At 38.7% G+C, this 16,883-nt stretch overlaps 1 long non-coding RNA gene across 1 annotated transcript in view; it reads right to left on the reverse strand.

The window, feature by feature from the left end:
* Positions 1 to 15,261, reverse strand: part of LOC306659462 — a 112,729-nt gene extending 97,468 nt beyond the window's left edge. The window contains exon 1 of the long non-coding RNA XR_013763305.1: positions 14,850 to 15,261. This is a non-coding gene — a long non-coding RNA (uncharacterized lncRNA). The remainder of the gene's footprint in view (positions 1 to 14,849) is intronic.
* Between the last annotated feature and the right edge of the window lie 1,622 nt (positions 15,262 to 16,883).

The raw sequence follows: 16,883 nt of genomic DNA on the forward strand, positions 1-16,883 counted from the left end.
GAGATGAAGCAGTCTGCTAGGTTTGGGGCATGAAAAATAGAATCAGAGGTGGAGGTGGTAAGAAACATTTACTGTGAGAAAACCAGGTTTGAAGTTTGGGGACGTGGAAAATACCAGTAACTCATTGTTCATAAGGCATCCTTCATATTCGACCTATTGTTTAGTTTATGCAGCACCCCACCACCTAGGATGCACCCTACCATCAAACTGCATCCCCTGCCTACGGTAGGCAGCTACAAAGGATTCATTGAGTAAATCCCCCCAAATCTTGGCCATCCTTTATCACACTTGCAAAGAAAGGTGAGAACAGTGGTAAAGTCACTTACAAATAGTACAAGAAATATTTTTCACCTGAATCTTTTATTTTTGTCCAAGATTAAAAGATGAAATTGCAAGCACTAATTTCAAATAATTAAACTGAATAATCCGTTTATAATATCATCAGAGCTGTATCTTCAGTTTTTATCTAAAGAGGCCATCAAAGTAGTTACAGTTTGATGTAAAGCCCTAGAGCTGAGGTTTGGTGGTCATTAGAGTATCTGGCTCCTAGTCCCTTGGTGATAGGTCAAACACCTCCCGGAGTTTAACTGCTAGCTGAATTTTCCCCATTGGTGCTGTGAGGGCATGTCATTGCGTTTTAGTGGCCCCTTGTCTGTCTGCCTGTGCGTATCCCACATGCACTGAAACGAGTGAGTCAACTGGGGTGAGTGAAGAGCAGCCTAGTCTAAGAGTAAGGAACCCTGATTCATCTTCTTGGATTTGTCACAATTGAGTTACATAACTTACACCAAGGCACTTACTTCTCTAATCTGTAGTTTTCTCAGGTGTGACTGGACATTACCCCCAACTTCAAAAGAAGCACTGAAAGTGGAGACTCAGTATCTGTAGCTGTCTGAACTCCATCCTGCTTCACCTAGCTCCTCCCTGGACCTCTCACTCTGGGTTTTTCTGATGACATTCTCCCTTCTGCATGTGCAGAGCACAGCCTTCTTTGATGGAGGGAGAGGGCCGACTCTCCCTGCAGGCAGGCTGTAGGACACTGTGGGATTCTTTTGTTTGTTGCCTCTTTGACAAGGAAGAGTGATTGGTGGGAGCCTCACAGAGCCATTAGGAGGTACCTGAAAGCACAATGGACCCTCCCATTCTTCTCTGCTTCCTAGATCTTAACCACACATACTTTTTTCAAATTTTCACTCTGAGAGAGAGCGCAGGGTAGGAATGAGTCTGACCTTGGAATCAGAGTGCCAGCCTTCGAGTCTTAACATGGATCAGCTGTGTGATGGCAGCTAAGCTACCTCGGTTGATTCACAGATAAACTGAAAGATGATGTTAATAGCATCTAATTCCAGAGCTATTGTAAGGATTTAACTGAATAAATGTAAAGTGATTTAAACAGTGCATGGGTGATAGAAAGTATACCATGTCGTTCAGCTGTTATTGTGGACTGTTTATCCGTTGTGGTAATAGGAGTAAGGGGAAGAAAAAGGAGAAGGAGGATGTAAGGTTGAATGCCTTTCCTTGCCTAAGTGCTGTGTGTAGCATTTACAAATCAAGATGTGGCAGGGGTTGTGGCTCAGTAGTAGAGTGCTCACCTATTGTGCATGAGTCCCTGGGTTTGGTCCTCAACATCACATAAAAAACATAAATAAAGTTATTGTGTCCGTCCACAACTAAAACAAAATATTTTAATATATAAATAGATAGATAGATAGATAGATAGATAAATAAATAAATAAATATCAAGATGTTGGGACCAAGCTGTGCTCCAGGCTCACCCCACTGTGTCTTCCAGCCAACCAGCCTGACTCCTGTTCTGGAACCCCACAGGAACTTCCTCTTTTCTTTGCTGATGTTTTCCTCAGTTGCAATGTCTTGCCTTTCCTTCGCTACTTATCAAAATCATATCCACCTTCCTAGTTTACACTTTATAAATGGCATCCTTGTGTCTTTGTGACACTTTCTCCTATCATCCCATCAGATTTGAATTGTTTCCCTCCTGTCTGAGTTTTATTCTTTTTCTCACATGGTTCTTTTCCTTCTATTTCATATCAGAGTCGGTATTTTGCCATTCAGGATCTAGCAATGACATAAGTTCCTGGAGAACATAAACCATCACTTCTGTCCTCCTAGAGCTTATATTTACCCTCTGTATCTGCTGGCTTAACCAGACCCATAAGCCTAAGGCAAGCAGCTGTCAGGGAAGCCCCACATCCTGCCTGCCCCTCTCTAAGCAGGGCTGGTTCTTCACACAGTTCTTCTCACACATCATATACCTGAGGAAAATTCCCAGAGGACGGTGGTGGCAACCATCTTTATTGTTTTGAATAAAACTCATAATCAAAGAGAAGAAGACAAACCGTTGTTGCTACTACATTGTGGTTCTCTGGGACAGGAATATAACCCCTCTATCTCTGATCTCCAAATGGAAAAAAAATCCACGTGCCAGCTTTAACATTAGGCAATGTCTATTTGGAAACATAAAAACGAGCAGCTCAACTGCACAGTGATTCCAGGTGTGAGCAGCAGTGAGGGAGGAGAGAAGGGCAGAGCATGAGGCATTGCAGGGAGTTGACACTAAAGCCTGAGGATGGATCCAGGGGTGAGAGACAAAGTCGATCTTTGAAACAGGCTTTTCAACCCATTCTTCATGGCACACTCTAAACAAATACAGATTTCATTTCTGTCCGTTGAAAAACATTTTTATTTTATATCAACAACTAGAAGAATGAAATCCAGCCAAATCTTAATTTGCATACACTTCTCTAGGGAGTACTTACTGTCATTGTGGAAGATTTTAAGTATTCTAAATATTTGGCATCTAATTTCATCTTTCTCCATTATTTAACATTCAAAATTTCACATTTTTCACTCATAAATTACTTGTGCTTAGTTTCTTGGCCAAACTTCAATGGTCTTTGCAGTCATTTTAATTTTTTAAATAATTAAAATAAGATTTCTTATATTAAATAAAGGAGGGTTTTACTCTTATCCAATTCAAATCTTGGTTTCACTTTTTTTTCTTCTAATTTTCATAATTATAAAGCTAAGCAAGTAACTGGAAAGCAGGTCTAATTATTATGTTTAAAAGGAATATGCTCGAATTTTTTAAATGAAATTGAGAGATGAGAAAAATTTTCAAAGGACTTTGTTTCTCATGAGTTACTCATACATTAAAACTAGCTGTTTTGTTCTAGTTAATGTCAATTATATTATTTCTATGCTCAAAAGAAGAGATTCAGAATGGAGGTCAGAGTCAAGGCGACAGCCCATGAAGGAAAATTTAATTTGTAAAGGGAAGGAGAGAACAACCTTCTCATCTCTTGCATTTTGTTGCTACACACTGGAAGAACAATGATCTGATTTTGCCTGTTAGCACAGAGAATGGTCTGGGGAAAGACTGCTGTCCTTTCAGCACCTCTGCTCTTTGCCAAAGGAAAGTGCTCCTGAGCAAGGCAGCAGGAACTTCTGCATCTGGGGGAAGAACACCTTTTTCTCAGCCCTTTTTAAGGTCAATTGTACTCCATTTAACTCTGTTTGAAAGAGATGTTATTTAAGCTCTTTGTTCTCAAAAACAGGTAATCTTGGTATAAAAGTTATCTCCCTCAAAATGATAAAGCAATGTTTTCCAACATGTGATCCCTGAGCACTCTCAGCAAATGAGACAATCTTTTTGAAGGTCATTCTTGGTTTGGTTTGGGAAAGGTTTCTAGAAGACTGTCCGAGGTCAAGGACCTACAGAGGGCAAACTGTTTTGTGTGCACTTATTTTCAAGACCCACTTTACCCATGTTTGCTTAGAAGCTGCTAGCATCTCTTATGATGTTAACCAAGAGGAATATTTCTGTTTCTGTCTCTACCATAGATATTCACACATGTGCATATGTTTACACAAGTCATGAGGTGCTATCTCAGGTCAAATTACTATTTCAAACTGCTGGGAAGATTTTTGTTAATTCAACTATAATATTTGTGATGCTCTATCTGTGTATCTTATGTTAGATGTCCTAAAATATTCTGATGTCATAAACTCTAGTTGAGGAGAAAACATTTAAATTTTAAATGACAAATGAACACACTCTCTTATACTAATACAATTTTCTGCTTTTAATGAACTCTCTTATAAGTTATCTAGTTTGACTCTCAAGCAAAATTTGATGGAAAAGCTATCAACATCCCACTTTAGTGATGAGAAGCTGGTGTAAGGAGTTAATGACTAGTCTGTGATCACACAATTCATATGTGACATGGTCAGATAAAGGAGACCTATCTTCTGAAATCTGACCCCCCAGTTGCTTTGTTTATCCACTGAAGAGGACTAAATAGAAGGAAATATTCATATTGTAATAAAGAGATTCTGGTTCACAGTACTTGGAACTATACCATTCTCTCAGAAGGAGGCGGCAGAGTGGAGAATCTGATAGTGAATGGGGCATGTGGCCAAAAGGGAAGAATGGTTGAATGGGATTGGGGCCATTGCAAGATTGCACAATGCTGAGTGGACAGGGGAGAGGCACCAGCTGGAAAAGCAAAAGGCAAAATGGACAGCGACTGCTGCCAAATTGGTATGTGATTGAAGCAGAGTGAATCAGAGATTAAAAGGTGAAACCTTCTTCCAGGAAAAGAAATTTTTTCTATCCTACCAATAATAAGGCCCAGGGGGTTCAAGTATTAATTAGATGACTAAGTGCACGCATCTATCTCAACCTTCAGCAAGCCAGGTTTAAGAAACAAGCGTTCTCCCTCGATTGAGTCACAATAAAACCTATCAACATGTTAGTAAATACTGAGAAGTCCAGTACTAAAATTTAATAAAAAAGACCTAAACTAGAAACCATGAAAATGTTTCTTAAAAAGGAAAATAAAGTTGGAGGACTTTTACTTCCCCATTGAATCACTTACCATAAAGCTCTAGTCATCAACACATTATGGTACTGACACAAATAGGGACCTATAGATCAACAGAACAGAGTTGAGAATCCAGAAATAAACCTTTACATTTATGGTCAACATTTTTTGACAAAAGTTCCAAAGCAGTTCATTGGGGAAAGGAATAATGTCTTTAACAAATGGCACTGGAATAATTAGATATCCACATACAAAAAGATTTACTTAGACCCTGACTTCCCAGCATACCCAAAATCACCCCAATGGGGATCACAGCCCTAAATACAGTAGGTGAGTGTCCTACTGGAAGAGGAGAAAATCTGTGACCTTGAGTGAGGTGAAATGTTCTTGATGAGACATCAGAGACACAAGCTTTAAAAGGAAATGAAATAAACTGGACTTCAACTTGTGCTTTTGGGCTGTATTTGAGCCATCCAGTGTGGCCCAACCTAGGAGTCATGTCCCCTGAGTACACTGAAGGCGTTCTGTGTCAGTACGCTTGCTGCTCACCCTTTGCTCTGCTCTGGATCAGTAAGAGGAATAAGAACAGCAATAGGGGAGTCACCTCCCGAAATTGCTGTAACCAACTATTGCCGAGCATTGGCTTAAAATGACCCCAATTATTTTACAGTTCTAGAAGTCAGAGGTCTGAAATCAGTCTCACCTGGCTAACACCTAAGTGTCAGCAGGGCTGGCTCCTTCTAGGGGCATGCGGTGCTAATCTACCTCATTGCCTTTTCTAGCTTCTAGAGACCACCTCCACTGTGTGGCCCATGGCCCTTCCTTCCCACCCTGCCATCTGCCTGCGTCTTCACTCTGCTTTCCTTCCAAGACCCTCCTGCTTCCCTCTCAACAGGACCCGTGTGATTACACTGGGCTCAACCCAAAACTCCAGGATAAGCACCCCACCTCAAGACATCTATTTTAATCACATCTGCAGTGTTCCTTAACATATTTATAAGTTCCAGGGGTTAGGACATGGACATTGCAGAGGCTGTTATTCAGTCCACAATAATAATTAGCAGTACCACCAAGAACTGTCAATTCTGAACCCACCCAATGTATCAATTCTTTTAGACGATATAGTGATTTTGAAATATTCAATTTGGTCCTAATAAAATTTTCCATTTTGAAGGATGTGTGTATGTGTGCAGACTATCAGATTTGAGAGCTGATTCTGCATTTTACTTTGATACCAAGAAACTAAAAATACCACTAAATGCAAATTACAGATATAAGGATCAGTAGTGTGAACAAACTATCACATTCCCAGTTTTGAGGAAGGAGTATACTTTTGGGTAATTGTAGGACACCAGCTGGCAGAATGTTTAGAGTGACGTTACTTATTTTTATTTTTGGTTTTCTTCAACATCTGGTCTCTTCTAGTAGATTTTTATGTCAAAGAACTTTAATTTGCTCTTGAGCTCTTGAAATGATCACTCATATCATACTTTTACAATTTCTTCTATCCTGCTAAATTCAAAGATTATTTTAAATCCCAGTGCTATATTTTGTGACTCTCCCTAATATAATAGTATAAGAAAGTATCAGTTATTTTCCTCAGGTTAACAGTTTCAATGTCACAGTGAATAAACAGGATCCACCTTGTAAAAGTGATACATGTTTTGAGAAATTAGATATTTTTACCATATGCCTCCTGGCATTCTGCTCTATACTTAGGGGTAATTATTATTCCCCAAGGAAAAATAACTTAATCTATTCACTGTTATTTATATCTTGCCTTGTTCTGAAAAAAACCTTTATGAAGATTGTTTTGTTTGTTCACTTTAAAGTGTGTGTCTGGGGTACATACATAAACATCTCAATGGCATCTTTCAAGTTTCTTCCTGAAATGCTTCCACTAAGTGAGAAAAGTTTCCAGTACTTGTTATAGCCACAGTTTGCACTCTGGTATCTACAACCCATTTCAGATGGGGGATTGGAGTTGGAGTTGGCATGCCAACAATCACTAATCTTGCAGAGTGCAGAATGCACCCCTGGACAGCTGCCTGGGACAGTGTGGACTCCTTCTGTTGCCCCTGGTGGAAGCCTAGTATCTGTCCAGCTGGGTCCTAGCACACTTGGTGCCAAGGGATAGCCCCTGGCTCACGTGGGCAGGTGCTCTCAGCAGGGTGAAACTGTTCATGTAAGTGGTTGGGGAATCCCACATGGTTCAGGGGTAAACCTCAGCTCAAGGTAAAGTATTGTGCAGCTCTTGCCTTGGTTCACCTCATGGTGAGCATCAGAGTAATCCCCTCTTTGCAAATAAGGTCTCCAAGACAAAAATGAAAATGATTTCTCTGTTCTCTCAATTCCCTTTCTGTCTCCACTTTAATATGTTTAAAAATACAGGTTTAAGGGTGTGTTTGGATTTGATTGCTAGGCTGAGAACTAATTAGCTGATTAAACGTGAATGAGTTACTTCCCCATGCCTCAGTTTCCCCATCTTAAAATAGAGACAGTTAGAGTGTCTTCAAAGGTTTGCCACCAGATTACCTGAGGTAGGGCATGTAGATTACTTGGAATAATGCCTGGCATGTAGAAAAGAATAACTAAATCTGATTTCTTTTTATTATGGTGTTCTTGTTCTTTGTATTATATTTTATGTATAGTTTTTTTTGTTGTTGTTGTTCTTTGGTTAGAAAGTAAATTTCCTCTCTAGCTTCTTCATATGAGAGTAAAACATATGATGTTTGACTTATTTTTCTTAACATGATGATCTCTAGTTCCATCCATTTTCCTGCAAATGCCATAATTTTAGTGAGGGTGGGTCTACTGAAAATCAAAAGGAGATCAGTAGAGGAAAGAGACTAAAGGGTGGGAAGCAGGGATGGAGAGGGGAAGGGATGGGGAGTGACATTGGCCAAATTATATTGTTATAATATGTATTATGAATATGTAACCACAAATCCCATCATTATGTGTAACTATAATGCACCAATAAGAATATGTGGAAAAAATAATAAAAGAGACAAAAAGAATCAGCAATAAAATAAAAATAAAAGGACTTAAAACTTTTTAAAAAAATTAAAAAAGAAAACAAACTCCCTGAAGAAAAGAACTCTGCCTTATTCAGAACAGAGCAGTCCTTCAATATTTATTCAGTTTGTGATTTATTTTTTCATTTACATTACAAAACATGGTTTTTGTACATATTCTTTAAATAATGTGGTGCCTTCTAGACTAAATAGCAGCACTGCTGTGTGCTGACGGCTGGTGTGAACAGATTCTGTGGAAGAAGGAATTGCTTGTCTGGTGATGTGCTTTTATTGGCTCCTGCCATTGCTGGTAATCCTTCCCTTGCATAATGCATTCTCAGTTACTATACTCAAAGAACACTGTTTCTTAGTTGCTCTTTCATTAATGTATGCAGAACTCCCTTTACAAAACCTGTCCTAAGCAAAAAGAAAACAAGATTTGGGAAAAACTGCAAAGTAATTAAGACCTTGTTGAAAGAGCTTGATGCCAGAGGCAGACCACTTGGAAAATATCTAGAGCTGCAGATCGCTATATCGGAATGGTATATTTTCAAAGAAGTCACACAAATTAATTAGTTCATTAAGTTATTGGCAGGTTTTTTTTTTCCCCCCAAAGGTCAACAGAAAATTAGAAAAGTGTTTTGTTGTTTGAAAGGAATCAAATCCAGTGCTGGTTTTTACCCCTCCCCTCCCCCCCCCCAAAAAAAAAAAAAAAAGTTGAGCTAGGTGATTGGTTCAGTCTCCGAGGTCTTTGGGATATCTCAAATACTGTGGACGCTAGCGTGAGATCAAATGAGGACTCTGTGGTGCTTCAACATGTCATTGCAGCCTTCAAGCTAAAGAAGTAGGAGTAGTAGATGAAGAAGAAATTAGCTCATAGACTCTAAAAACAGTAAAACATTAGGGACATGTTAAAGTAATCAGAACTAACTGGATAACTTATAAATTTTTGTCACCTATGAGTCTGTGATCACCTGTGTCCATAATAACAGTAGTATTAATCTTTTGTTGACTCTTTACTATGTACTAGATGCTGTACATTTAATATCTCACTTAATATTCTCTACATGTCTGAGAATTATGATTTACACTTGACAGATGAAGGGTTTGGGGGACAAGAGAGGTTAAGTGGCTTGCTCAGTATCACACAGCTCAGAAGAAGCCTGTGCCTCTTACAGACAAATCCATGTCAGACTAACTCTAGGATCCTACCCTTCGCTTTAAACCACACAGAGATCCCTGCTGCCCTGACTATGCATGTGGATTCTTAGCCTTCTGTATTTCTTGAGCACTCCTTACTTTTAATACTATATGGTGTAATAATTTAGGGAATCAAAGTGGATATGAGATATTTGTCTTTTTAAAATTTATGAGAAGTCAAGATGATAAATAGCCCTCAAAACTCAAAAATACCAATGCCTGGACACTCAAAGTTGATATGTCCAAAACTGCTCTCACAGTAACTGAAACTCAGTGACTGATTCAGCAGAAGTTACAGTTGACACATTCATTGTGATTCCTACATACCACTTCTCTATTCTGTGAACATCTACATCATATCCTTCTCCCCAACTCAAAAAAAATTGGTAAGGGTAGCCATCTTTGTTATTTTTTCATAAAACATGGGTAGCAACTGTTCTTCAAAGGGTCTTAAAGATCATGAATAACCTGGTTAATTTTAAAGGTGAGACCCAGAAGAGTCATAGCATGCCCAAAGTCATAGTGACATCACATAGGTGTATCATGTGCGCCTCCATTAAGCAATCCCAGTTACCTTATGACTTCCATTCATTCACATATTCCTGTTTTTGCTAGTTCCATAAAGATTGACTGAGTGCAGGCCATGTCATGAACTCCACAAAGTCCTACAGAGTCAATCTCACTCCCTGAACTTTCACATGTAGAGAATGGATACTGACAAGAAAACAGAGTATAATAGCAAACCTGGTAGAAAGTGGTATGCTGTGAAGTACAGGCAAGTTGGGTAGTTTCCTGGAGGAGCATTTTGCCCACCTACAGAAGGTGATGTCAACACTGGACCTGAAGAATGAATAGAAGGTAGCCATAAAATAACAGCAGCAAATTCACGTGTCTCAATATCCAGTGATGGAAACTGGCTTAGAGGAGCAAGAACCATTTCATGCGACTGACCCTGAAAGAGACATGGAAAAGATTCCATGTCTGCAGAGAAAGTGTGCTTGTAAAGAGAAGTCTTGAAATAGTTGTCAAGAGTTACATCATTCATTTTGAGATAAAAGTGAGAAACCCAGGCAAGAAAAAATTGGATGGATTTAGACTCATATTTCTAGCAGGCCAGTACCTTTGATAAGAACAGATATTTTCTATAGGATGGGCTCATTGGCAGTGAAGGTGCAGCATCCTAGGATTGGAGTTGGTCCCGGCAGTGAGCATAAGTTTTCAGACTCTCAGCACTCGAAAGTAAGAGAGACACTCTCACCATGCAATGTGTAAATTTCCTTCCTTGGATCTAATCTCCCATCCTTGGCACAGTTTGCCGTAGTGAATGTGCTGGTTGTTTGCATGTTTATTTTACCCCTTGAAACCTTCTCCTCCCTGAGGGATGCTGATTCTTACCAACTGTATCCTCTGAACCCCTTTCTCTCTGGCTTCATATTTAGTTCAGCAAAAGGGAATTATTTCCAGGAGATCAGCACATGGGAAGAGAAAGGGTTTTGAGTACTTCTCCTCTACTTTTACACAGCTTTAGCACATAGACCCTCTCTATGAGCAGGGTCTTCTGGCAACCTTCCTCCATGGCTCCACCTCCCACTGGGCCACAGGAACACTATTTCTTCCCATGACTCCATCGGCCTGAGAGTTGGTAATGGTTTCCTGGGGTTGTTCATCTCTGGTGACTGAACATCTGCTGTTCATCCCTTGATCTCGCTCACACCTCTGACGCTAGTCCTTCATTAAAGTCTTTTTCCTGCCAGGACCCTGACTGGTACAGTGACTCAACAGTGTTAATTCTGCTTTTGAGTTTATTTTGAAGGTGTGGGAACATGTGGCTCAAGGGGGAAAAATAAAGTCCCAGTGGCTTCTGAAGTTTTAAACCAGAACAATTGAATTCAAAAACATTCTGATCCAAAACATGGTCTTCTATTTAAAAGAGACTGAACCCTTATTTTCCAGGTTTTTAAATCCTTCTTGGTCCCACTTCATATAATCATCCACTTCTGGATGTTTCACAGTATCCTCAGGATGAAATCCTCCTCCCATGCGTTCCCTCCACTCCAACCTCCCAAGCCAGCAGAATCTGCAGCGCCCTGTGCTCCTGTCTCAGAAGCATGAAGATGTCTGTGCTTGGTATCACATCAACTACTTGTCAAGACCCCAATGTGCATCACCACAAACTGAGTGAAGCCTTCAGCTGTGGCTGCTGTTCACACTTAAGCAAAAACCTGTTTTTCCCCTTCTTCTTGTATTTCTCTACACGATTAGGTACAATCTACCAATGTCTCGGTCACAAGGATGCCCTTGCCACACCCCTGCTCCTTTCCTCCTCACACATTCTCCACACGTCATAGTTCTTTCCCCTTTTCTATCCTCTATCCTCTCCCCATACTTTCCATAAACAACTAATCAGAAGACACAGAGGTTTCCGCGTGTCACACATGATAAGAAACAGGACTGGGAGTGTAGGGGCCAGGGCGATGGAAATTGAGTATGTAGGGTACCTTGTTATTTCTCCTCAAATAGATCATTACCTTTGAATTATTATACAACATTTTTCCCACTTCTCCAGTTTTAAACACTTTCTTTATTCTATATGCTGGTCATTTATATATTATTTTCTAAAAGAGCTGCCCATCTGTCTTCCTTTTCTCAACTTTTCCTTCCACGTGGAGTTCTAAGCACTGAGCTTTCTTCTCCATCATCCTACAGTTTTTCTCCACTTCCCTCATTTCTGCATGTGTACTTGAAGTCTCTCTTATTGTTGTTCCTGCTGTTATAGCTTTCTCTAAATAAATTAGTGCTTAGTTATTGTCATCATCAAAGATCTATATCTCAAACTGTGACCTTCCTAAGAATTCTAAGTACATTTCTCAGGAATCCAATTCATTTTGCATTCAAAATTTCAGGGTTTATTTCATTTATGACCTAAAAAACACAGCATGGAATTACTAAGGATCATCTGGGTGTATAAGCCTATAAGTTTAGTACTTGCATTAACATTTAAATTCATTACCACAGTGAGAACAAATGACAGATTCTCACTCCAGTAATGACAAGTGAGTTTGTATTATACTTGTTCTCTTGTTGATGACAATTGTAAACTCTGAACAAAAGAGAACAAAGGAAGAACTTGAACTCACTGGAAAGAAACCCAGGGTAGAACTAGGGAACACACACTCCTGGAGGAGCAGAAGCAAACTAGGTGAGTTCACATTTAGCTACTTTATCCATAAGGTATTTCTAGTCCACAGAGTTTGGTAAATGGAGTTTGAGGAAAAATAGTCCTATTGGTCTGTGGAGACTGAGACTGGAGTCAGGGATTCCAGAAAGGATCAAAATTGAAGAAGAAAAGCCCAGAAAGGAGATAACCAGAGATGGAGTTGCCTCAAAATCTGCCTAGCATGTGTGAGGCACTGGGTTCGCTTCTCAGCACTGAATGTAAATAAATGAATATAATAAAGGTCCATTAACAACTAAAAATATATATTAAAATAATTTTTTAAAAATTTGCATACAAGTATCCTAAAATCCTTGAATAACTCCTAAACCATGTAAGCTTAGAGGGAACTCTATAGCAAACAGCAGCTCTGAGTTCAAAGAGCTAAATAGATTTTATATCAATGCCTGAGGCTGGGATGATAGAGATTGGAGTTACATGAGCAGAGCAGGTAAATAAAAAGATGAGTACATCTAAGCATCTAATAGCCAAAATGCCGAAAACTAAAAAGTCTCAATCCTCAAAACATCCAGAGAAAAATACATACTATCTTCAGAGGCATAATATCAGAATGATGACTGACTTCTCATTTCAAACAATAGAAAACAGACATAATAGAACAGTATTTTAAAGGAAAGAAAGGTAAAGGAAAGATACTTATAAGAATCACAAATCAAGAAAAAATACTCTTCATGAAGAAGAAAATAAGATTTACAGACAAATAAGCTCTATAGAAATTTGTTATGATCAAATCTGCACTATAAGAAAGACAACGTAAATTCTTCTAGTAGGAAAGAATCATTCCAAATGGAAACTCAAACCTGTAGAAAGTAAAAGTTAGCATGAGGCATGGGAATATTTTTAAAGTTTCTTAGCTTCTTTAAAAGTCTATCAAGTACTTAAGGCAAAATTATTTGCAGTACGTGGAAAATTTATAACATGAAGTAGATGCAAATACAAAACGTTAATAGAAAGAACAAGAATAAGCTATGCCATTGAGAAGTTCTTAGAGATTATAAATACTTGCAGTATCTTAACCACTAAAATCACTAAACTCAATCAGCAAAACATTTTTAAACAAAGGGTTATTAGCTTACCTGCAAGAAAGAGTTAACAGAAGGCCTGAGATTTATCCTTAGGCCTGCTTACAAGACTGGCCCTTAGATGGGAACCAGGCCCTTCTTATGGGTTCTTATCTCTGTTAATTGTACAAACAATGTGGCTTATGCTACACGTTGGGCACAAGATGCCTTTGTGACCAGAACACAATAACACACCTGGCACTGAGCCTCTAAAGAGATTCCACAAAAACAACATCTCACACATTTTTTTTTTTTACTAGAAGAATTAAATGCATTCTATGAGAATTCACAGAAAGAAGAGTCTTAGAAGTTTACCAGACTTCTTTCAACATTTTCCCGGGATGTCTTTTGCCTTGATGGTTTTACTTTGTATCCATATTCTAGGGTTGGGGCTGTGGCTCAGTGGTAGAGCGCTTGCCTAGCACGTGAGAGGCACTGGATTCGATCCTCAGCACCTCATAAAAAAATAAACACAAAATAAAAGCATGCTGTCCATCTGTATCCATATTCTATAAATCATAGCTGTGACTATGACTTATGTTGAGTTCTATGAGATCTCCTAGTGTCACTGAAGCTAGGGTGACTTCAGGGACTTTTAAATACATCTAGTAAACCAATAGAGAAATAAAATAATACAGTGAGATAACGAACACAAAAGAAGTCTTAACGGGGAGATAACTGAGTAGCAGGTACATAGGAAACATAATAAATATGATGGTAGACTTAGATGTAATATTCACAATTGGACAACCCAGGTTAATAAAAACATCATTCGATAACATTGAAGAGACTGAAGTTATCAGCTTAAAATAGACTGTTCTAACAGCTCCTTAATAACCACGAAGAAAACACCAATGTCAAACAAAAGAGAAAGGAATCAAAGTGTATCAGAACACCCCCAAAAATTCAAAAAGTGAAACAAAGGAAGAGAGCTAGAGATGAAAAGAGAAACAATAGAACTGACATAAAACAATGAAATTGGTGATGGTAAATTTTTCCCTATCAATCATTACTTTAAATGTAAAGCTGTTAAATGCTCCAATCAAAAGACAGTAACTAGAAGAAAAATAAAATAAAACTCAAAAACAACATCCAACTGTATGCTTTCTATAAGAGACTCACTTTTATTTATAGATACACATTCTGAAAGGAAAGCAATGAAAAAAAGATGCTACTGCAAATGGAAGCCCAAGGAAGACTATGTACATTAGAAAAAAATCCTAAAAATGTTTTTGCAAGAGACAAAGAACATAATATAAAAAGTAAGTCAATTCATTAGAAAATATAACAATATAACAAATATATGTACCCCTAATATCACAGGACCTAAATACATAAAGAAAATATTGACAGAACTGCAGGTAAAACTAGATAGCAAGATAATACAGAAGGAGATTTTAATCTTTAACTAATAGGTAGAACATCTAGGCAGAAAATCAAGTAAGAAACAGGAGACTTGAACAACACTATAGACCAAATGGGCTTAACATACCTACACAGAATATCCACACATGGCAGCAGACAGTGCATTCTTCTCAAGAATGCACAGGACCTTCTCCAGGATAGAACGCATTAGGTCACAAAACAAGTATCAACAAAACTAAGACTAAAATCATACCAAATATCTTTGACCAAATTAGAAATCAACAGCAGAAAGAAAATTGGAAAGTTCACAGCTATGTGGAAATTAAGCAATATACTCTTAAATAACCAAAGTGTCTTAGAAGTCAAAAGAGTAACCAGGGAATCTTGTGGAAAAACTAAAATGAAAACACAACATACCAAAATTTATGGGATGCAGTCAAAGCAGTTCTAAGAAGGAAGTTGATAGCAATGAACACCTACATTGAGAAATGAGAAAGATCTCCCAAAAGCAACCTATTTTTATACGTCAATGAATGAAAGATTAAACTGTAAATGAAAGAGGAGACATTAAAACTTTACACCACAGAGATACCAAGGATCATAGGAGAACATCAAGGAAAAGCTATGTTAACAAGTTAACCTAGAAGTGAAAAATTCTAAATTACAACCTTCTAAGACTGACTCATGAAGAAACAGAAAATTTAAACAAGCTAAGCATGGTGGTGTATGCCTGTAATCCCAGGAATTTGGGAGACTGAGGCAGAAGGATCACAAGTTCTAGGCCAGCTTTCCCCTCAGCAACTTAGCAAGAACTTGTCTCAAAATAAAAAAAATAAAACAAAAAGGTCTGGGGATATAGCTCAGTGGTAAAGTGACCCTGTGTTCTATCCCAGAAATAATAAAAGTAATAGTAATAATAATACTACTACTAATAATAATCTGACAAACTTACAAATGAGTAAGGAGATTGAATAAGAAATTGAAAGCATCCCCCCAAAAAAACCCAAAACCACATGATGAATTCTATAAAATATTTATAGAAAAACTGAATGTTAATCCTCTCAAATGCTTTTAAAACATAAAGAGAAAGGAACATTTCCTAACTCATTTTATGAGACCAACATTACCCTGACTACAAAGCCAGATGAAAATACTGTAAGAAAAAAAAAACAAATTAAAGACCAGCTTCTCTGATGAGCATAAATGCAAAACTTCTTAACAAAATACTAAGAAACCAAGTTCCACAATACACTGAAAGCATCATAGACCACAATCACATGAGATTTGTCCTTTGGTTGCAGGTATGGTTCCACATATACAAATCAACAAATATGATACACCACATTTAAAGAAAGAATAAACTACACATTGAAAAAATGTTTAATAAACCCCAACATTTCCCTTTCAGATGTTTCATCGCTTATGAATAAAAATGCTTTAGACTTATGTGTGTTGATTTTATATTCTGCTATTTTGCTGAATTCATTGATGAGGTCTAGAAGTTTTCTGGTGGAGTTTGCTGGATCCTCTAAATATAAAATCATGTCATCAGCAAATAGTGATAGTTTGAGTTCCTCTTTTCCTATTTGTATTCCTTTAATTTCTTTAGTCTGTCTAATTGCTCTGGCTAGTATTCCAAGGACCATTTGAATAAATATGGTGAAAGAGGGCATCCCTGTCTTGTTCCAGTTTTTAAAGGAAATGCTTTCAGTTTTTCTCCATTAAAAATGATGTTGAGGCGATGCAAGATGGCAGACTAGAGGGTGACTGCATCAACAGTCGCTCCAGAACCCAGGATTCAAGAAGGGGACGCATTGAGAAACTCAGACTGAAATAGAGCCACGGGGTGAGTCTCCCCCACCAGGTGAAGCTTGGCCTGGGCGGCAGGCCCGGATAGGGGCAGCTTATCAGAGCAGGGCAGGGCAGCTAGAGTCTTCCCCAGGTAGCCCTGCTCCCTCCAGAGGTGGGCTCCTCCCACATGGCCAGCTTCTCGGAGCAAGCCCCCCAGTGAGAGCCTTCCTGCACAGAACCAGCTCCAAGTCCCAGAGCCAGCGGCGAGCTCCAGCCTGCAGGTAGCTTCAGGCTCCAGGACAGGGCAGCCAGAGACTTCCCCAAGCAGCCTTGCTACCTCCGGCAGCAGGCTCCTTTCACGGCCAGCTTC

Source organism: Sciurus vulgaris (genome assembly GCF_902686455.1).
Source record: "Sciurus vulgaris genome assembly, chromosome: 4".
Lineage (NCBI taxonomy): Eukaryota > Metazoa > Chordata > Mammalia > Rodentia > Sciuridae > Sciurus > Sciurus vulgaris.